This window comes from Ranitomeya imitator, chromosome 5, assembly GCF_032444005.1.
Source record: "Ranitomeya imitator isolate aRanImi1 chromosome 5, aRanImi1.pri, whole genome shotgun sequence".
In the NCBI taxonomy this organism is placed as follows: domain Eukaryota; kingdom Metazoa; phylum Chordata; class Amphibia; order Anura; family Dendrobatidae; genus Ranitomeya; species Ranitomeya imitator.
This window is the reverse complement of record NC_091286.1, coordinates 463,475,381-463,499,637: the sequence shown is the minus strand read 5'-3', so window position 1 is coordinate 463,499,637 and position 24,257 is coordinate 463,475,381. Positions and strand designations below refer to the sequence as shown.

General features: G+C 48.2%; 1 protein-coding gene across 2 annotated transcripts in view; it reads right to left on the bottom strand.

Moving 5' to 3' along the window:
* Positions 1-14,809, bottom strand: part of TBL1XR1 (TBL1X/Y related 1) — a 284,264-nt gene extending 269,455 nt beyond the window's left edge. The window contains exon 1 of one of the 2 annotated variants that reach the window (XM_069727286.1): positions 14,548-14,809. The gene's annotated coding sequence lies outside the window, so the exon portion shown is untranslated. The remainder of the gene's footprint in view (positions 1-14,547) is intronic. The other variant, XM_069727289.1, reaches the window with a different exon arrangement.
* Between the last annotated feature and the right edge of the window lie 9,448 nt (positions 14,810-24,257).

Sequence of the window (24,257 nt, the reverse complement as noted above, 5' to 3'; positions counted from 1 at the left end):
TGCCCGAGGCGCCTAGGTCTGGTCAGGAGCGCTCCACGGCTACCTCTAGTGTGGTATGATAGGATTAGGGATTGCGGTCAGCAGAGTTCCCACGTCTCAGAGCTCGTCCTATGTTATTAGTAACTATCAGGTCACTTTGTGTGCTCTTAACCACTAGGTCCATTGTGGTTCTGAATCACCAGTTCATAACAGACAGCACCAGGGCCAAGGTTATTCAACTGGACTGTTCAGATGACAATTTGTTCAGAAGGACCGGGGGTTCGTGTGAAAAAAAACTGCAGCAAGCACTCGTCTTTAAAATTTCCGATAAGACTTGTCTATTCAAGCCTATGAGTGGGCAAAAAGAAATAATTCTATCACATACGGATTTTCCATACATATCACCCGATTATTATTTACATTGAAGGAAATGATATTCAGTCTTGTAAATTTTATCATCTACTGATGTATAAAAACGAATGCTACAAAGATGTAAAAAACAGGCATCCGGATGGCAAATGCACGACAATACTTTCTGGATGAAAGTTGGATGATTTTTTTATACATTTGTGTGAGCTTAGTCCAAGTGCCAGCAAAATGAATCGGATTTTACCAAAATGTATCCAAATTCTATGTGAAAAATCTGGTAAGAAATGAACCTTGTGCACTTAAATTTAAGAGTACGCTCTCAAGTAAGCAATGTGGATTACGTTCCTACTTTGGACCGGACTTTCTAATGTCTATGTATTTTAAGATGATCTACAGTTTAGGCCTCATTCAGACATCCGTGTTTCACATATGTGTTCTATTCGTTTTCCATCACAGATACAACACGTAGCCTTTATAGTCTATGGGACTGTTCACATGTCCGTTTTTTCAGGTAGCACGAGTGAAAAAGTGCTAATACAAGTCTATGGCTCCATGAAAGAGTGCAGCACACAGATGGCATCCATGTGCTCTACGCAAAATTTTGGAATTGAGAAACCTCGAGGGCACTACAAAATATATCACGGGATCAGAAACCACACACTTAATAATGAATGGGCCTACTGGAAGAAGGAGTGTGTATGTAAGGTAAGGATCACCAATTATAAACTATAAAATTTGTATTATTAACCCCTTTACCCCCAAGGGTGGTTTGCACGTTAATTACCGGGCCAATTTTTACAATTCTGACCACTGTCCCTTTATGAGGTTATAACTCTGGAACGCTTCAACGGATCCCAGTGATTCTCACACTGTTTTCTCGTGACATATTGTACTTCATGACAATGGTAAAAACTCTTTGATATTACCTGCGTTTATTTGTGAAAAAAAACAGAAACTTGGCGAAAATTATGAAAATTTCGCAATTTTCCAACTTTGAATTTTTATGCAATTAAATCACAGAGATGTGTCACACAAAATACTTAATAAGTAACATTTCCCACATGTCTACTTTACATCAGCACAATTTTGGAACCAAAATGTTTTTTTGTTAGGCAGTTATAAGGGTTAAAAGTTGACCAGAAATTTCTCATTTTTACAACACCATTTTTTTTTTAGGGACCACATCTCATTTGAAGTCAATTTGAGGGGTCTATATGATAGAAAATATCCAAGTGTGACACCATTCTAAAAACTGCACCCCTCAAGGTGCTCAAAACCATATTCATGAAGTTTATTAATCCTTCTGGTGCTTCACAGGAATTTTTGGAATGTTTAAATAAAAATGAACATTTAACCCCTTCATGACCCAGCCTATTTTGACCTTAAAGACCTTGCCGTTTTTTGCAATTCTGACCAGTGTCCCTTTATGAGGTAATAACTCAGGAACGCTTCAACGGATCCTAGCGGTTCTGAGATTGTTTTTTCGTGACATATTGGGCTTCATGTTAGTGGTAAAGTTAGGTCAATAAATTGTGCGTTTATTTGTGATAAAAACGGAAATTTGGCGAAAATTTTGAAAATTTCCCAATTTTCACATTTTGAATTTTTATTGTTAAACTAGAGAGTTATGTGACACAAAATAGTTAATAAATAACATTTCCCACATGTATACTTTACATCAGCACAATTTTGGAAACAAAATTTTTTTTTGTTAGGAAGTTATAAGGGTTAAAATTTGACCAGCGATTTCTCATTTTTACAACGAAATTTACAAAACCATTTTTTTTAGGGACCACCTCACATTTGAAGTCAGTTTGAGGGGTCTATATGGCTGAAAATACCCAAAAGTGACACCATTCTAAAAACTGCACTCCTCAAGGTACTCAAAACCACATTCAAGAAGTTTATTAACCCTTCAGGTACTTCACAGCAGCAGAAGAAACATGGAAGGAAAAAATTAACATTTCACTTTTTAGTCACAAAAATTATCTTTTAGCAACAATTTTTTTATTTTCCCAATGGTAAAAGGAGAAACTGAACCACGAAAGTTGTTGTCCAATTTGTCCTGAGTACGCTGATACCTCATATGTGGGGGCAAACCACTGTTTGGGCGCACGGCAGGGCTTGGAAGGGAAGGAGCGCCATTTGATTTTTTGAATAAAAAATTGGCTCCACTCTTTAGCGGACACCATGTCACGTTTGGAGAGACCCTGTGTGCCTAAACATTGGCGTTCCCCCACAAGTGACCCCATTTTGGAAACTAGACCCCCCAAGGAACTTATCTAGATGCCTAATGAGCACTTTAAACCCTCAGGTGCTTCACAAATTGATCTATAAAAATGAAAAAGTACTTTTTTTTCACACCAAAAATTCTTTTCGCCTCAATTTTTTCATTTTCACAAGGGCAATAGGATAAAATGGATCATAAAATTTGTTGGGCAATTTCTCCCGAGTACGCCGATACCTCATATGTGGGGGTAAACCACTGTTTGGGCACACGGCAGGGCTCGGAAGGGAAGGCGTGCCATTTGACTTTTTGAATGGAAAATTAGCTCCAATTGTTAGCGGACACCATGTCGCGTTTGGAGAGCCCCTGTGTGCCTAAACATTGGAGATCCCCCACAAGTGACCCCATTTTGGAAACTAGACCCCCCAAGGAACTTATCTAGATGCATATTGAGCACTTTAAACCCCCAGGTGCTTCACAGAAGTTTATAACGCAGAGCCATGAAAATAAAAAATAATTTTTCTTTCCTCAAAAATGATTTTTTAGCCTGGAATTTCCTATTTTGCTAAGGGTAATAGGAGAAATTGGACCCCAAATGTTGATGTCCAGTTTGTCCTGAGTACGCTGATACCCCATATGTGGGGGTAAACCACTGTTTAGGCGCACGGCAGGGCTCGGAAGGGAAGGCACGCCATTTGGCTTTTTAAATGGAAAATTAGCTCCAATCATTAGCGGACACCATGTCACGTTTGGAGAGCCCCTGTGTGCCTAAACATTGGAGATCCCCCAGAAATGACCCCATTTTGGAAACTAGTCCACCAAAGGAACTAATCTAGATGTGTGGTGAGGACCTTGAACCCCCAAGTGCTTCACAGAAGTTTATAACGCAGAGCCATGAAAATAAAAATAAAAATTTTCTCAAAAATGATCTTTTAGCCTGCAATTTTTTATTTTCCCAAGGGTAACAGGAGAAATTTGACCCCAATATTTGTTGTCCAGTTTCTCCTGAGTACGGTGATACCCCATATGTGGGGGTAAACTACTGTTTGGGCACATGCCGGGGCTCGGAATTGAAGTAGTGACGTTTTGAAATGCAGACTTTGATGGAATGCTCTGCGGGCGTCACGTTGCGTTTGCAGAGCCCCTGATGTGGCTAAACAGTAGAAACCCCCCACAAGTGACCCCATTTTGGAAACTAGACCCCGAAAGGAACTTACCTAGATGTGTGGTGAGCACTTTGAACCCCCAAGTGCTTCACAGAACTTTATAATGCAGAGCCGTGAAAATAATAAATACGTTTTCTTTCCTCAAAAATAATTATTTAGCCCAGAATTTTTTATTTTCCCAAGGGTTACAGGAGAAATTGGACCCCAAAAGTTGTTGTCCAGTTTCTCCTGAGTACGCTGATACCCCATGTGTGGAGGTAAACCACTGTTTGGGCACACGTCGGGGCTCAGAAGGGAAGTAGTGACTTTTGAAATGCAGAATTTGATGGAATGGTCTGCGGGCGTCACGTTGAGTTTCCAGAGCCCCTGGTGTTCCTAAACAGTAGAAACTCCCCACAAGTGACCCCATTTTAGAAACTAGACCCCCCAAGGAACTTATCTAGATATGTGGTGAGCACTTTGAACCCCCAAGTGCTTCACAGACGTTTACAACGCAGAGCCGTGAAAATAAAAAATCATTTTTCTTTCCTCAAAAATGATGTTTTAGCAAGCATTTTTTTATTTTCACAAGGGTAACAGGATAAATTGGACCACAGTAATTGTTGCGCAGTTTATCCTGAGTATGCTGGTACCCCATATGTGGGGGTAAACCACTGTTTGGGCACACGTCGGGGCTCGGAATTGAGGGAGCACCATTTGACTTTTTGAACACGAGATTGGCTGGAATCAATGGTGGCGCCATGTTGCGTTTGGAGACCCCTGATGTGCCTAAACAGTGGTAACCCCTCAATTTTACCTCCAACACTAACCCCCCCCACACCCCTAACCCTAATCCCAACTGTAGCCATAACCCTAATCACAACCCTAATTCCAACCCTAACCCTAAGGCTATGTGCCCACGTTGCGGATTCGTGTGAGATTTTTCAGCATCATTTTTGAAAAATCCGCGGGTAAAAGGCACTGCGTTTTACCGGCGGATTTTCCGCGGATTTCCAGTGTTTTTTGTGCGGATTTCACCTGCGGATTCCTATTGAGGAACAGGTGTAAAACGCTGCGGAATCCGCACAAAGAATTGACATGCTGCGGAAAATACAACGCAGCGTTTCAGCGCGGTATTTTCCGCACCATGGGCACAGCGGATTTGGTTTTCCATAGGTTTACATGGTACTGTACACCTGATGGAACACTGCTGCGAATCCGCAGCGGCCAATCCGCAGTGTGGGCACATACCTTTAGAATTAGGCTATGTGCACACGCTGCGGAAAACGCTGCGGATCCGCAGCAGTTTCCCATGAGTTTACAGTTCAATGCAAACCCATGGGAAACAAAAATCGCTGTACACATGCTGCGGAAAAACTGCACGGAAACGCAGCGGTTTACATTCCGCAGCATGTCACTTCTTTGTGCAGATTCCGCAGCGGTTTTACAACTGCTCCAATAGAAAATCGCAGTTGTAAAACTGCAGTGAAATGCGCAGAAAAAACGCGGTAAATCCGCCATAAATCCGCAGCGGTTTAGCACTGCGGATTTATCAAATCCGCAGCGGAAAAATCCGCAGAGGACCAGAATACGTGTGCACATACCGAAACCCTAACCCTACCCCTAACCCTAGCCCTAACCCTAGCCCTAACCCTAACCCTAGCCCTAACCCTAACCCTAACCCTATTCTAACATTAGTGGAAAAAAAAAATTCTTTATTTTTTTATTGTCCCTACCTATGGGGGTGACAAAGGGGGGGGGGGTCATTTATTATTTTTTTATTTTGATCACTGAGATAGATTATATCTCAGTGATCTAAATGCACTTTGGAACGAATCTGCCGGCCGGCAGATTCGGCGGGCGCACTGCGCATGCGCCCGCCATTTTGGAAGATGGCAGCGCCCGGGGAGAAGACGGACGGACCCCGGCAGGATCGGTAAGTATGATGGGGTGGGGGGGGGAGCATGGGGGGGTGAATCGGAGCACGGGGGGGTGGATCGGAGTGCAGGGGGGGTGATTGGAGCACGGGGGGGTGATTGGAGCACGGGGGTGAGCGGACAAGAGCACGGGGGGGAGCGGAGCACAGGGCGGAGGGGAGCGGGGCAGTGTACCGGGCAGATCGGAGGGCTGGGGGGGCGATCGGTGGGGTGGGTGCACATTAGTATTTCCAGCCATGGCCGATGATATTGCAGCATCGGCCATGGCTGGATTGTAATATTTCACCCGTTATAATAGGTGAAATATTACAAATCGCTCTGATTGGCAGTCACTTTCAACAGCCAATCAGAGCGATCGTAGCCACGGGGGGGTGAAGCCACCCCACCTGGGCTAAACTACCACTCCCCCTGTCCCTGCAGATCGGGTGAAATGGGAGTTAACCCTTTCACCCGATCTGCAGGGACGCGATCTTTCCATGACGCCACATAGGCGTCATGGGTCGGATTGGCACCGACTTTCATGACGCCTACGTGGCGTCATGGGTCGGGAAGGGGTTAACTTTTTTTCACAAAAAATTTACTTCAGCTCCAATTTGTTTTATTTTACCAAGGGTAACAGGAGAAAATGGACCCCAAAAGTTGTTTTAAAATTTGTCCTGAGTACACCGATACCCCATATGTGGGGGTAAACCACTGTTTGGGCGCATGACAGAGCTCGGAAGGGAAGGAGCGCCATTTGACTTTTCAATGCAAAATTGACTGGAATCGAGATGGGACACCATGTTGCGTTTGGAGAGCCACTGATGTGCCTAAACATTGAAACCCCCCACAAGTGACACCATTTTGGAAAGTAGACCCCCTAAGGAACTTATCTAGATGTGTGGTGAGCGCTTTGACCCACCAAGGGCTTCACAGAAGTTTATAATGCAGAGCCGTAAAAATAAAACTAAAATTTTTTTAGCCCCCAGTTTCGTATTTTCCCGAGGGTAACAGGAGAAATTGAACCCCAAAATTTGTTGTCCAATTTGTCCTGAGTGCGATGATACAGCATGTGGGGGGAACCACTGTTTGGGTGCATGGGAGGGCTCAGAAGGGAAGGAGCTCCATTTGGAATGCAGACTTAGATGGAATAGTCTGCAGGCGTCACATTGCGTTTGCAGAGCCCCTAATGTACCTAAACAGTAGAAACCCCCAACAAGTGACACCATTTTGGAAACTAGACACCCTAAGGAACTCATCTGGATGTGTTGTGAGAGCTTTGAACCCCCCAAGTGTTTCACTACAGTTTGTAACGCAGAGCCGTGAAAATAAAAAATCTTTTTTTTTCCCCACAAAAATTATTTTTTAGCCCCCAGTTTTGTATTTTCCCAAGGGTAACAGGAGAAATTGGACCCCAAAAGTTGTCCTATTTGTCCTGAGTACGCTTATACCCCATATGTTGGGGTAAACCCCTGTTTGGGCACACGGAAGAGCTCGGAAGGGGAGGAGCACTGTTTTACTTTTTCAACGCAGAATTGGCTGGAATTGAGATCGGACGCCTTGTCGCGTTTGGAGAGCCCCTGATGTGCCTAAACAGTGGAAACCCCCCAATTATAACTGAAACCCTAATCAAAACACACCCCTAACCCTAATTCCAATGGTAACCCTAACCACACCTCTAACCCTGACACACCCCTAACCCTAATCCCAACCCTATTCCCAACCGCAAATGTAATCTAAACCCTAACCGTAACTTTAGCCCCAACCCTAACCCTAGCCCTAACCCTAACGGGAAAATGGAAATAAATACATTTTTTTAATTTTTCCCTAACTAAGGGGGTGATGAAGGGGGGTTTGATTTACTTTTATAGCGGGTTTTTTTTGGCGTATTTTTATGATTGGCAGCCGTCACACACTGAACGACGCTTTTTATTGCAAAAAATATTTTTTGCGTTACAACATTTTGAGAGCTATAATTTTTCCATATTTTGGTCCACAGAGTCATGTGAGGTCTTGTTTTTTTGCAGGACGAGTTGACGTTTTTATTGGTAACATTTTCGGGCAAGTGACATTTTTGATGGTAAAAACGGACACTGATGACACACTGATGGTAAAAACGCTGAAGACACACTGATGGTAAATACGGACACACGGACCCAACACTGATGACACACTGATGGTAAAAACGGACATACGGACCCAACTCTGATGACACACTGATGGTAAAAACGCTGAAGACACACTGATGGTAAAAACGGACGCAACAATGATGACACACTAATGGCAAAAACGGACACACGGACCCAACACTGATGACACACCGATGGTAGAAACAGACACACGGACCCAACACTGATGACACACTGATGGTAGAAACAGACACTCGGACCCTACACTGATGACACACTGATGGTAGAAACAGACACACTGACCCAACACTAATGACACACTGATGGTAGAAACAGACACACGGACCCAACACTGATGACACACTGATGGTAGAAACAGACACTCGGACCCTACACTGATGACACACTGATGGTAGAAACAGACACACTGACCCAACACTGATGACACACTGATGGTAGAAACAGACACACAGACCCAACACTGATGACACACTGCTGGTAGAAACAGACACACGGACCCAACACTGATGACACACTGATGGTAAAAATGGATACACGGACCCAACACTGATGGAAAACACTGATGACACCATTACCATTCTTTTGCGTACGTGTTTAAACACGGACATCGGAATAAAGCTGATTGCAAATTGTCAGCACCAGTTTATCAGCTTGTGAGGATTTTACCTGTGAAATGCTTTAACTGCACCATTTTCACCAGCATATCCATGGTGGTCCATACTGCTGCTGATTTCACTGTAACATTAGAAACTGCCCCATAGGAACGCACCCTTAGGCGGCCATATTACAAAATTGGGCAGGTCTCGACCGCAAATTGGGGACACGAATAATTGTGGACGTGATCGTGTGGAGCGCCGTTTACTTGTGCACATTGCAGACGGGCGACGAATTGCCTTTCATTATTTGCATTATTCTGGTCTGTAAATTGGACCAAAGCAGTGTGTGCAGCAATATTTTCCACACAGACCATTTGTCCATGTGGAGAATCAGCCATGTGCACTGACACATTGTCTATAATGGGTTTATTTGCTGTTCGTGTGCTCGTCTGGATCGTGTCAATCTATGCTGCAAATTTCACCCTTTCCAACAGCAGATTTCTCCCATTTAATTTCAATGCGACCTGTGCCTCCGAAAATGCTATTTACCTGCAAGTACAGAGTCAATCTGCTAGTAAATGGCATGCCAATGCTGCTTGGACGCCTTATTGAAAGTGTGGCTACTGGGAGAAAAATCATCTTACTTCTTCCTGGCAGCCGCCAGCTTTCAGTCACGGGTGCAATGCTCAGAGCAGCGACAGTCACCACTCACTATACTAGGAGAAGCTGTAAGCAGCGCCCCAGCAGTTTGATTGACAGTCGTCTCGGCGCAGATACACTGAAAAGTGATCATCGTTCTTGGGCATACATACGACACTCACAGCGCTGTGACCGATGAATGTAATTGAAAGTCAGCGGCTCTGGAGAGGAAAGAAGGTCATTTTCTCCCAGTAGCCGCACTTTCCAGGCAGTAATGAAACGATACTTACTTGGAGGACATAATGATTTTCCGAGGTGACAGTTTCCCGGTAAGTCCTATGTGTATTGTTGTGCACTTGCCATGGACTGCAGATGTGGAAGATGAAATACAAAGCGTAGTGATGTAAGTGTGCGATGTAACAACGTGCCGCTCACATGCTCCAATTGCAGGGGATTGTTCATTTTCTCCGGAGCAGAAATGCCTCGCGGGAACGTTCCGAGGACAAATTCTCACAATGCAGATTTTGTTGCAGAAATCTCGGGAGACTAAAAATTGGTTCTATTCATCGGAATAGAGCGATTTCAGATGAGCAACAGGTGCAGAATAAAGTCCGCCACAAACATGCAACAAAAGAAACACCTTAAGGCCGGGGTCAGACGAGCAAATCAAAGTAATCCCACCTCCATCCAGAAAACTCAGACCACTTCTATCCACACTGCCACCCGTGCCTGCGCACTATATCCCGGAAGTATTTCGCTGTGTTCTGGGACATAGTACGCAGGCGCATGCGCAGTAATGCTTTTTGGCCTTGCCCACAGTTGGGCAAAGCATACTGCGCGAGTGAAGATTGCATTGCGCACGCACGAACTATGGAGGACAAGTACTCTAATTCTCGAACATATTGCGGACAACAGGGACGGATGGGGTGGAGAAATGCCGCCCATCGGACCGGAAAAAAGGCATTTACATATCCCGCCAATTTGAGGTGACAGGTTCCCTTTAAACTCTAACAGCGCACCTCTGTATAATATAATCTGCATCATATGAATGTAATACTTTCACACAAGCACTGAGATTTGGGGAGCAGTCATGTCTGCAAATTAATGACATGACGAGCTTGGTGTGCGGCTTGGTTTGCTCGTCCATATTCCAGTCAGCTGAATACTCTGCCTTAGGCCGGGATCACACTAGCGAGTGCAATGCGAGAAACTCGCGCAAGTCTCTTGAATCAATACCAGCACTGCCGCCGGCACTCAGGACCGGAGCATGCGGATGCATAGAAATACATGCAGCTGAACACTCCGGTCCCGAGTGCCGGCGGCAGTGCTGGGTATTAATGCGCAAGTCTCTTGCATTGCACACGCAAGTGTGACCCCGGCCTATACTAAGGCCTCATATAAACATCAGTAAATCACATACGTGGCCCACCAATGTTTTTCAGACAGAACCTTTATAGTCAGTAGGGCTGTTCGAATGTTAATTGTCCACTACTTAGAGAGCCCCTTCTCTTACCCCACATTCCGCCCCAATAAAATAATGCTCCTCTCCCGTGCTGGCACCGTTCCATCAATGACTGCACTCGAGCTCTCACACGGTTGTTATGACACGTGACGCCAGCACCCAATCGGTCACTGTCCCTGCCTCCTGTCAAACTGAACATTAACCCCTTAAGGACCAGGGGTATTTTAGTTTTTGCGTTTCCATTTTCTGCTCCCCTTCTTCCTACAGCCATAACTTTTTTATTTTTCCATCAATATGGCCGTGTGAGGGCTTATTTTTTGCGGGACGAGTTGTACTTTTGAATGGCTCCATTGATTTTACCATATTATGTACTGGAAAATGGGAATAAAATCCAAATGCGGTGAAATAGCAAAAAAAGTGCAATTCCACAATTGTTTTTTGGAACCACTGTTGCCGCGCACGCTGGGTTATGTGCGCCATTCTTTCTGTGTTCACTGTGATTGATAGGCTGCTGTGCACACACACAGCAGCCCTGCCCTGCCTCAGGCTCAAGTTAATTGTGCACCTGTGTCTCAGCCTGTCTCACCCTTCATCTTTGGTGCGGGTTTGGCAGTGTGGAAGCCAGATCTGATATGTCCGCACTGGACCTGATCGGCCTTTACCTGCGTTTGTCTTTCCTGGCACCAAGGGAGTGATTCTGAAAATAATAATAATAATAATAATTTTATTTATATAGCGCCAACATATTCCGCAGCGCTTTACAAATTATAGAGGGGGCTTGTACAGACAATAAACATTACAGCATAACAGAAATACAGTTCAAAACAGATACCAGGAGGAGTGAGGGCCCTGCTCGCAAGCTTACAAACTATGGGGAAAAGGGGAGACACGAGAGGTGGATGGTAACAATTGCTTTAGTTATTCGGACCAGCTATAGTGTAAGGCTCAGGTGTTCATGTAAAGCTGCATGAACCAGTTACCTGCCTAAGTATGTAGCAGTACAGACACAGAGGGCTAATACTGCATAAAGTGTATGAGAACATGATGCGAGGAACCTTTTTTTTTTTTTATTATAAATAGGCCACACAGGGATCGTTAGGTTAATGCATTGAGGCGGTAGGCCAGTCTGAACAAATGAGTTTTTAGGGCACGCTTAAAACTGTGGGGATTGGGGATTAATCGTATTAACCTAGGTAGTGCATTCCACAGAATCGGCGCAGCACGTGTAAAGTCTTGGAGACGGGAGTGGGAGGTTCTGATTATTGAGGATGCTAACCTGAGGTCATTAGCGGAGCGGAGGGCACGGGTAGGGTGGTAGACTGATACCAGGGAGGAGATGTAGGGTGGTGCTGAGCCATGGAGTGCTTTGTGGATGAGGGTAGTAGTTTTGTACTGGATTCTGGAGTGGATGGGTAGCCAGTGTAATGACTGGCACAGGGTAGAGGCATCGGTGTAACGGTTGGTGAGGAATATGATCCTGGCTGCAGCATTCAGGACAGATTGGAGCGGGGAGAGTACCTGAAAATGCTCCAGGTACAGTTCGCATGTTATGTGGTCCTTTTTTTTTTTTTTTTTTTTTTATACATTCAGGAGGCCATAATGGCACAACGTAAATAAAATACGTAGATTAGGACTGCCCCATTATGAGAATGCCGTGAAGTGGCGGGGTAGCTCAAAGAATTGATCAATTGTTTGCTAAATGTCTCATATTTGAAATACAGTTAGAATTTATGTGCAATTGCACTTCAGTTATTGCGTTCTGACCATAAGCAGTGCTGGCTTCTTCCCTTTTTTATTTTTTTTTTTTACCATGTTCACTAAATGCGTTCATAGACAACAAACATGTCTAGGTTCTTTTCTGTTTCAGTGTTGGAAAAAAAAATCCAATGTTTGTACAAAAAAAAAAAAAAAAGTTTTCTTTTTCCAAGACCCGTAGCGTCTCCATTTTTTGGATCTATGGCCAGGTGAGGGTTATTTTTTTGGGCACCAATCTGATCGCCCGTTATTGCATTTTATTGCAATTGTGCAACGACCAAAAAAAAAGTAATTCTGGCGTCCGATCGCTTGTGCTATATTCAGCAGGGCTGCAGCCTGTTCTATGTAGCAAATATGCTAACTTACTAGGAGTGCCGACCGCTACTCATACTGTAGCTATCTGGCCATGACAACCACAGGGATCTCCTGCTGTCCCCGGGTTGTCATGCTAAACCATTGGTGACCTGCGGTCATGTGGCACGGGTGCCGTTTCAGTTTGACAGCGGCATTTAACATGTTAACAGCCGCGGGTAGATCGTGATTCCACCCGCAGCTATTAGAGGCACAAGTCAGCTGATCAGACCAGCTGTCATGTGCCAGAAAAGGTGTGGGCTCATCGAAGGAGCCTGCATCAAACAAGGCGAGGCGTCCAATGAAGGACTCTGTCCGTCATTGGATGTTAAGGGGTTAAGAAAAGGTCAGAGAGCAGCTACAGCGCGGACTTCCTCTTCATGTTCAATTTGCCCAAAGGTGGGGATAGTGACGCCAGCACTGATTGGGTGCCAGGGTCACATGTCATACAGCCGCACGGGAGCCCTGGGGAGAGCTAGTGCCGACACTGTGGGAACGGCGCCAGCACGGGAGGAGAGTAGAGGCTTTATTATTTTATCAGGGCCAAGCGAGGTGTATGAGAAGGGCTGCCGCACTAGTGGACAACCCCTTTAATATTTTTTGCACACTGAATGATCTTCCAAAAAAAAAAAAAAAACAACCCAGAGACGCGTCCATTTGTTTTTACCGACGATTCCCAAAATGAATGTCAGAAACATTTTACCCCCAAAACCATATATGCATGTAGCTCTTTCAAAGACCAGTCCAGCAACACCTTCCCATGGCCGGTGTGTCCTCCGTTACTGAGAACTCTGACCGTTTTATTGCATAATAGAGGAATCCGCGCTGCCGTCTGAGGCCTCACATGCCCTGATCTGGCCCATAAATCACAGCGGAGAGCAGCTAAGGCGTGTGTGTAGAATACCCTGTGTGTCCTGGCGCTGTCCATGTGCGCACAGAGAACACGGCCCGGAGGCATGGATCTTTCACAACTAATAAATGGCGGCATACTCTAGTCCAGCACTGCTAGGGCCTGTAATTGGCTGCAGCAGTCATGTGACTGGACGAGTGCGCCATTGAGGCGGTCTTCTGGTCACATGACTGCTGCAGCGGTGCTGTACCTGCGCGGGTGACAATTCCCCCGTGCCTATAAACAGGCGTTACTATACTGCTGGACAGCCCGTTACGCACAGTGTGGACGCGGCCCTACACCAGGACTACAAGCTGCCTTTTTACACATACCGATTCCATTTTGGTGCAAATTTTGCAAAGATTTTTTTTTCCAAGTTGGGAAAAAACCTGCGCCGGCTCTACGGGGAGTGTGAGAAAATGGGGATTTGTGTGTGGAAAATCTTCGGTGTATCCGCCCCTCGCGTAGCACGGCTACACCCACCATTCCCCACCCCACCCCAATGCTTCCAGGTGCCAGCCCCCGCGGGGAGTCCACCCTCGCCACACGGACCGCCGAGGCCCTATGGCCTGATCGCCAAGACATAGGGCAAGTTCCAAGGCTAAAGCAAGTTGTGTGGGGGGTGAGCCCTGGAAAGCGAGCAGCCTCCCCTCCCCCACTGGACTGCTATCAGCCTGGACACCAACACACAGCAATGTGCTCAGTGTGTACAGTCCTCCACCTCACACGCGGTAACTAGGTCAGAGGCCACCGGGAACAGCTCCTCCTGCGCACCAAATGGTTAAACGTCCGCGTGTGGGGGAAGGGCGGCTCAGCACAGACCTGTCGTTACGTGCCGGAAAGCCCCGGGGGGATGGGCAGCGGAAGCGCTCCAGCACTGAAGAGGTTAATACACAGCTCCCCTCCCCCAGCGCTGATAGTGAGCTCCGCAGTCAGGGATTCCCCGCAGCTCCCCCACCCTGCTGTGTCCGGTACATGGCAGTGTGTACAGCGCTGCCCACCCCCTCCTGCCAGCCTGTGCAGCCCCGCACCCCCAGCCCGGCCCGGGAGACACGACAAGGGCACTTACCTTGATATTGTTGCAAAATAAGCCGTTCCCTCCCCGGTAGATGGAGCGGCAGGCGGCCGGTAACGTGCGGTTATTGCCCTGGTGAGAGCAGGACGGGGGGAGGGGGTAAATCCGGCGGTGGGGGAGGGGGCAGTTGCCAGTGATTAGGCTGGAGAGGAATTGAGGCAGAATGTAAAAAGCTGTTACTAAGAGAAAGAGCCAAACGTTTCAGTGCAGCCAACGGCTCATAGACACTCAACACTCAGGAGGTGACCGGCCGGGCGAAAGTGGCGGAGCTGGGCCTCCTCTCACTGCAACTCCCAGCTGCACTGCCACAGGCAACACACAGGGACCGACAGACACAGTGCTCCTCACAGGGACCGACAGACACAGTGCTCCACACAGGGACCGACAGACACAGTGCTCCACACAGGGACCGACAGACACAGTGCTCCTCACAGGGACGGACAGACACAGTGCTCCTCACAGGGACCAACAGACACCTAGTGCTCCTCACAGGGACAGACAGACACCCAGTGCTCCTCACAGGGACGGACAGACACAGTGCTCCTCACAGGGACCGACAGACACAGTGCTCCTCACAGGGACCGACAGACACAGTGCTCCTCACAGGGACAGACAGACACCCAGTGCTCCACACAGGGACAGACAGACACCCAGTGCTCCTCACAGGGACAGACAGACACAGTGCTCCACACAGGGACCGACAGACACAGTGCTCCACACAGGGACCGACAGACACAGTGCTCCTCACAGGGACGGACAGACACAGTGCTCCACACAGGGACGGACCGACACAGTGCTCCACACAGGGACCGACAGACACAGTGCTCCACACAGGGACCGACAGACACAGTGCTCCACACAGGGACGGACAGACACAGTGCTCCACACAGGGACCGACAGACACAGTGCTCCACACAGGGACCGACAGACACAGTGCTCCTCACAGGGACGGACAGACACAGTGCTCCTCACAGGGACAGACAGACACCCAGTGCTCCACACAGGGACCGACAGACACAGTGCTCCACACAGGGACCGACAGACAGTGCTCCTCACAGGGACCGACAGACACAGTGCTCCTCACAGGGACCGACAGACACAGTGCTCCTCACAGGGACGGACAGACACAGTGCTCCTCACAGGGACGGACAGACACAGTGCTCCTCACAGGGACCGACAGACACAGTGCTCCTCACAGGGACCGACAGACACAGTGCTCCTCACAGGGACCGACAGACACAGTGCTCCTCACAGGGACGGACAGACACAGTGCTCCTCACAGGGACGGACAGACACAGTGCTCCTCACAGGGACCGACAGACACAGTGCTCCTCACAGGGACCGACAGACACAGTGCTCCTCACAGGGACCGACAGACACAGTGCTCCTCACAGGGACGGACAGACACAGTGCTCCTCACAGGGACAGACAGACACCCAGTGCTCCTCACAGGGACAGACAGACACCCAGTGCTCCACACAGGGACAGACAGACACCTAGTGCTCCACACAGGGACACACAGACACAGTGCTCCACACAGGGACAGACAGACACAGTGCTCCACACAGGGACCGACAGACACAGTGCTCCTCACAGGGACAGACGGACACAGTGCTCCACACAGGGACAGACAGACACCTAGTGCTCCACACAGGGACAGACAGACACAGTGCTCCACACAGGGACCGACAGACACAGTGCTCCACACAGGGACAGACAGACACAGTGCTCCACACAGGGACAGACAGACACAGTGCTCCACACAGGGACAGACAGACACAGTGCTCCACACAGGGACCGACAGACACAGTGCTCCACACAGGGACCGACAGACACAGTGCTCCACACAGGGACAGACAGACACAGTGCTCCACACAGGGACCGACAGACACAGTGCTCCACACAGGGACCGACAGACACAGTGCTCCACACAGGGACAGACAGACACAGTGCTCCACACAGGGACAGACAGACACAGTGCTCCACACAGGGACAGACAGACACAGTGCTCCACACAGGGACAGACAGACACAGTGCTCCACACAGGGACAGACAGACACAGTGCTCCACACAGGGACAGACAGACACAGTGCTCCACACAGGGACAGACAGACACAGTGCTCCACACAGGGACAGACAGACACAATGCTCCACACAGGGACCGACAGACACAGTGCTCCACACAGGGACCGACAGACACCTAGTGCTCCACACAGGGACAGACAGACACAATGCTCCACACAGGGACAGACAGACACAGTGCTCCACACAGGGACCGACAGACACAGTGCTCCACACAGGGACCGACAGACACAGTGCTCCTCACAGGGACAGACAGACACAGTGCTCCTCACAGGGACAGAAAGACACAGTGCTCCTCACAGGGACCGACAGACACAGTGCTCCACACAGGGACAGACAGACACAGTGCTCCACACGGACAGACAGACACAGTGCTCCACACAGGGACAGACAGACACCCAGTGCTCCACACAGGGACAGACACAGTGCTCCACACAGGGACAGACAGACACAGTGCTCCACACAGGGACAGACAGACACAGTGCTCCACACAGGGACAGACAGACACAATGCTCCACACAGGGACCGACAGACACAGTGCTCCACACAGGGACCGACAGACACCTAGTGCTCCACACAGGGACAGACAGACACAGTGCTCCATACAGGGACAGACAGACACAGTGCTCCACACAGGGACAGACAGACACAATGCTCCACACAGGGACAGACAGACACCTAGTGCTCCACACAGGGACAGACAGACACAGTGCTCCACACAGGGACCGACAGACACAGTGCTCCACACAGGGACAGACAGACACAGTGCTCCACACAGGGACAGACAGACACAGTGCTCCACACAGGGACAGACAGACACAGTGCTCCACACAGGGACCGACAGACACCTAGTGCTCCGTACAGGGACAGACAGACACCTAGTGCTCCACACAGGGACAGACAGACACCTAGTGCTCAACACAGGGACCGACAGACACCTAGTGCTCCATACAGGGACAGACAGACACAGTGCTCCTCACAGGGTCCGACAGACACAATGCTCCACACAGGGACAGACAGACACCTAGTGCTCCACACAGGGACAGACAGACACAGTGCTCCACACAGGGACCGACAGACCTAGTGCTCCACACAGGGACAGACAGACACCTAGTGCTCCACACAGGGACCGACAGACACAGTGCTCCACACCGGGACCGACGGACACAGTGCTCCACACCGGGACCGACGGACACAGTGCTCCACACCGGGACCGACAGACACCCAGTGCTCCACACAGGGACAGACAGACACTGCTCCACACTGGGACAGACAGACACAGTGCTCCTCACAGGGACAGACAGACACAGTGCTCCTCACAGGGACCGACAGACACAGTGCTCCATACAGGGACAGACAGACACAGTGCTCCACACAGGGACAGACGGACACAGTGCTCCATACAGGGACAGACAGACACAGTGCTCCACACGGACAGACAGACACAGTGCTCCTCACAGGGACAGACAGACACAGTGCTCCTCACAGGGACCGACAGACACAGTGCTCCTCACAGGGACCGACAGACACAGTGCTCCACACAGGGACAGACAGACACAGTGCTCCACACAGGGACAGACAGACACAGTGCTCCACACAGAGACCGACACAGTGTTCCTCACAGGGACAGACAGACACCCAGTGCTTCACACAGGGACAGACACACAGTGCTCCTCACAGGGACCGCCAGACACCCCAGTGCCCCACACAGGGACCGACAGACACCCAGTGCCCCACACAGGGACCGACAGACAGCCAGTGCTCCACACAGGGACCGACAGACACCCAGTGCTCCACACAGGGACCGACAGACACCTAGTGCTCCACACAGGGACCGACACACCCAGTGCTCTGCGCAGGGACAGACAGATACCCAGTGCTCCACACAGGGACCGACAGACACAGTGCTCCACACAGGGACCGACAGACACCCAGTGCTCCACACAGGGACCGACAGACACCTAGTGCTCTGCGCAGGGACAGACACACCCAGTGCTCTGCGCAGGGACAGACAGACACAGTGCTCTGCGCAGGGACAGACAGACACAGTGCTCCATACAGGGACAGACAGACACCTAGTGCTCCTCACAGGGACAGACAGACACCCAGTGCTCTGCGCAGGGACAGACAGACACAGTGCTCCTCACAGGGACAGACAGACACCCAGTGCTCTGCACAGGGACAGACAGACACAGTGCTCCTCACAGGGACCAACACACCCAGTGCTCCTCACAGGGACAGACAGACACTGCTCCACACTGGGACCAACAGACAACGAGTGCTCCACACAGGGACCGAGTGCTCCACAAAGGGACAGACAGACTGTAACATTCAGATAGACAGACACTGAAACACACAAGTACAGGCAGACACTGCCACAGAGACACACAAATACAGTGAAACAGACAAGTACAGTCAGACACTGCAGCACACATACAGACACTGCAGCACACTACAATGTACAAGTACAGACAGATACTGCAACACATGCATGCAACACACAAGTACAGACATTGCAACACAAACACAACATAAAAAACACAGACGCTGCAACACACAAGAACAGCAAGACGCTGCAACACACATACAGACACACTACAATATACAAGTACAGACGACCCTCCTACACAGACATAACATAAATACAGACAGCAAGACAAACACAGACTTTGCAAAATACAAATACAGTCAGACGCTGCAACACATAGACTCACTGCAACACGAGTACAGACACTGCAACACAAATGTAAGGTGTAGATTGTAAGCTCTCACGAGCAGGGTTGTCTTATTTTGCTTTAATTATTGTATTGTTAACATTGTTACTTATGACTGTTGTGTTTGAAACTGTTAAACTGTAAAGCGCTGCGGAATATGTTGGCGCTATATAAATAAAGACTATTATTATACAGATACACAAGTACAGGCAAGCTTAGGCTACGTTCACATTTGCGTTGTGCGATGTTGCGTCGGAGACGCAACGCACAATGCAAACAAAAACGCAACAAAACGCACGCTAAAACGCAGCATTTTGCGACTCATGCGTCCTTTTTTGCCGAATTTTGGACGCAAAAAAATGCAACTTGCGTTTTTTGCGCCCTACGCTTGCGGCAAAAAAAACGCATGCGTCGCAAAACGCAGCACAACGCATGTCCATGCGCCCCCCCATGTTAAATATAGGGGTGCATGGCGCATGCGTCGCCGCGGCTGCGCCCGACGCAGCCCGGCGGAACGCTAATGTGAACGTAGCCTTAAAGAGACTCTTGTCACCTGAATTTGGAGGGAACAATCTTCAGCCATGGAGGCGGGGTTTTCGGGTGTCTGATTCACCCTTTCCTTACCCGCTGGCTGCAATATTGGATTGAAGTTCATTCTCTGTCCTCCGTAGTACATGCCTGCACAAGGCAATCTTGCAACACATAAAAACAAACCGGCAACAAAAAAGAACGGTCACACTTATACAGTCAGACACTCCCACATAAATACACAACAACCCAAATACATACAGCCATACAAACACACACAATGCAACACACAAGAACAGACATTGCAACACATATACAGACACACAAATACAGACACGTTTGAGGCTAGTTTCACACTAGTGTTTTGCTGAGCTGCGGAGGGCTGCGGACTTTCTCTGTGAAGCCCCACCCACGGCCGCACCGCCGCCACTCAGCTCCGCCCACTTCTGCTTGCGGCCTGTGTACCTATCTTTAACATTAGGTACGCAGGTCTTGCGGATGTATGCGGATGCCTCCACAAGCGTCATTTTGACGCTGCAGAGGGAAAAAAAAATTCCAACCAGCTGCGTTTGACGCGGGTCACCGCATCGTCAAAACGACGCATGCGGAGGCATCCGCGTACATCCTCACGACCTGCGTACCTAATGTTAAAGATAGGGTACGCAGGCAGCATGCGGAAGTGGGCGGAGCTGAGCAGCGGAGGTGCGGCCGTGGGCGGGGCTTAATAATCTTTATAATAATCTTTATTTTTATATAGCGCTAACATATTCCGCAGCGCTTTACAGTTTGCACACATTATCATCACTGTCCCCGATTGGGCTCACAATCCTTCAGAGGAAGTCCGCAGCTTAGCAAAACGCTAGTGTGAAACTAGCCTAAGGGTATGTGCACACGTAGAATGGTCCACTGCAGATTTTTCCGCAGCGGATCAGCGGATTTGATAAATCCGCAGTGCAAAACCGCTGCGGTTTTTACTGCGGATTTATCGCGTTTTTTATTGCGGATTCCGCTGCGGTTTACATCTGCAGTTTTCTATTGGAGCAGATGTCAAAACGCGGATTACGCACAAAGAATTGACATGCTGCGGAAAATAAAACGCTGCGTTTCCGCGCGTTTTTCCGCAGCATGGGCACAGCGTTTTTGGTTTCCCATAGGTTTACATTGTACTGTAAACTCATGGGAAACTGCTGCGGATCGGCAGCAAAATCCGCAACGTGTGCACATACCCTAAGGCTACTTTCACACTGGCGTTTTTTTAATACGTCGCAATGCATCGTTTAGGGGAAAAAACGCATCCTGCAAAGTTGTTTGCAGGATGCGTTTTTGCCCCATAGAGTTACATTACCGACCCATTGCGACGTATTGACGCACGCCGTGTTGTGGTGGACCGCTGGGCGAAAAAAATGTTAAATGTAACGTTTTTTGCAGCCGACGGACCGTTTTTTCCGACCGCGCATGTGCGGCCGTAACTCTGCCCCCACCTCCCCGCACCTCACAATGGGGCAGCGGATGCGCCAGAGAAATGCATCCGCTGCACCCGTTGTGCAGCACAACAAACGCTAGCGTCGGAATCTCGGCCCGACGCAATGCGACGGGCCGAATCCGACGCTAGTGTGAAAGTAGCCTAACACAGACACACACTGCAACACATAATTACAGACACTTAACACAAATACACAGACATTGCAACCACAAGTACATACACTACAGTCAGACACTGCAACACAAATACACACACTGCAACAAACAAGAACATAGACCAATCACAAACACTGCAGCACAAATTCACACAGACTTTAACGCACCTTGCATACTGCAGCACACAAGTAGAGACACAACAACATAAGAACATAGCCAGACACCTAAGTACAGTCAAACACAGTAACACAAGTACATACAGCCAGACATAAAACACACACTGCACCACAAGTACAGACAGACATAGACTATTGGCCGCCGGATGAGTCGTTGAGGGGAGATATGTGTCATCGTGGCTATTAGCTGCGGTGATGTGAGCTCGGAAGTATGCTCCAGCACATATAATGCTAAGAGAGTTATTTGGCCATTCCATGGCCGGGTTTTATGAGTGGTCATGATAGATGGGTGGGAATGACCGCTCACATATCCCAACCCCCAGGGGCGTGGTTTGGCAGATAAAATGGAGGCAGAGCCTCCCATTCTGGGTCTGTGACTGGAGGTGTGGAGACTAGGGTTGAGCGAAACGGGTCGTTCATTTTCAAAAGTCGCCGACTTTTGGCAAAGTCGGGTTTCATGAAACCCGATCCGACCCCTGTGCGGCGTCGGCCATGCGGTACGCGACTTTCGCGCCAAAGTCGCGTTTCAATGACGCGAAAAGCGCCATTTCTCAGCCAATGAAGGTAAACGCAGAGTGTGGGCAGCGTGATGACATAGGTCCTGGTCCCCACCATCTTAGAGAAGGGCATTGCAGTGATTGGCTTGCTGTCTGCGGCGTCACAGGGGCATAAAGGGGCGTTCTCGCCTACCGCCATCTTACTGCTGCTGATCTGAGCTTAGGGAGAGGTTGCTGCCGCTTCGTCAGAAGCAGGGATAGCGTTAGGCAGGGTCCATTAACCACCAAACCGCTTGTGCTGTAGCGATTTGCACTGTCCAACACCACCTTCGGTGTGCAGGGATAGTGGAAGCTACATTTTTTTTTTTTCCCCTCAGCGCTGTAGCTCATTGGGCTGCCCTAGAAGGCTCCCTGATAGCTGCTTTGCTGTGTGTACGCCGCTGTGCAAACCAACTGCTTTTTTCAAAGCACAAATCCTCTTGTTCCTTCCTTTCTGCACAGCTATCTTGTTTGTTTGTCCACACTTTTTATTTAATTTGTGCATCAGTCCACTCCTTATTGCTGCCTGCCATACCTGGCTGAGATTACTGCAGGGAGATAGTAATTGAAGGACAGTTCCTTTTTTTTTTTTTTTTTTGTGGGAGATTAAGATTGGCATTTCTGCTAGAGTGCCATCCCTGTCTGTGCCATCTCTCACTCAGTGGGCCATAGAAAGCCTATTTATTTTTTTGCTTGATTTGGGTTCTAAAATCTACCTGAAAAAATCACTACATCAATCAGTGGGAGAAAAATATTGGCCTCAGGGCTTGTGTGCCACTCCTGACTCCTGTGTGTGCCATCTCTCAGTCAGTGGGCCATAGAAAGCCTATTTATTTTTTTGCTTGATTTGGGTTCCAAAATCTACCTGAAAAAATCACCACATCAATCAGTGGGAGAAAAATATTGGCCTCAGGGCTTGTGTGCCACTCCTGACTCCTGTGTGCATCATCACTCACTCAGTGGGCCATAGAAAGCCTATTTTTTTTTTTTTTGCTTTATTTGGGTTCTAAATTCTACCTGAAAAAATCAATAAATCAATCAGTGGGAGATTAATATTGGCCTTTGGGCTTGTGTGCCAGTCCTAAGCGTGCCATCTCTCTCGCAAATAGTGGGCCATAGAAAGCCTATTTATTTTTATTTTTTTTGTTTTATAAATTCTCCCTGAAAAAAAAAAATGGAGATTAATATTGGCCTTTGGGCTTGTGTGCCAGTCCTAAGCGTGCCATCTCTCTCTCTCAGATAGTGGGCCATAGAAAGCCTATTTATTATTTTTTTTATTGGGTTTATAAATTTTCCCTGAAAAAAAAAAAAAAAAGTGGGAGATTAATATTGGCCTCTGGGCTTGTGTGCCAGTCCTGAGCGTGCCATCTCTCTCACAAATAGTGGGCCATAGAAAGCCTTTTTTTTTGGTTTTATAAATTCTCCCTGAAAAAAAAAGGAAGATTAATATTGGCCTTTGGGCTTGTGTGCCAGTCCTAAGCGTGCCATCTCTCTCTCTCAGATAGTGGGCCATAGAAAGCCTATTTATTATTTTTTTTATTGGGTTTATAAATTTTCCCTGGAAAAAAAAAAAAAAAACTGGGAGATTAATATTGGCCTTTGGGCTTGTGTGCCAGTCCTAAGCGTGCCATCTCTCTCTCTCAGATAGTGGGCCATAGAAAGCCTATTTATTATTTTTTTTATTGGGTTTATAAATTTTCCCTGAAAAAAGAAAAAAAAGGGAGATTAATATTTGCCTTTGGGCTTGTGTGCCAGTCCTAAGCGTGCCATCTCTCTCTCTCAGATAGTGAGCCATAGAAAGCCTATTTATTTTTTTGGTTGATTTGGGTTCTAAATTCTACCTGAAAAAATCACTACATCAATCAGTGGGAGATAAATATTGGCCTCTGGGCTTGTGTGCCACTCCTGACTCCTGTGTGCGTCATCTCTCAGTGGGCCATAGAAAGCCTATTTTTTGTTTTATTTGTTTTCTAAATTCTCCCTGAAAAAATCACTTTATTTTATTTGGTTTCTAAATTCTTCCTGAAAAA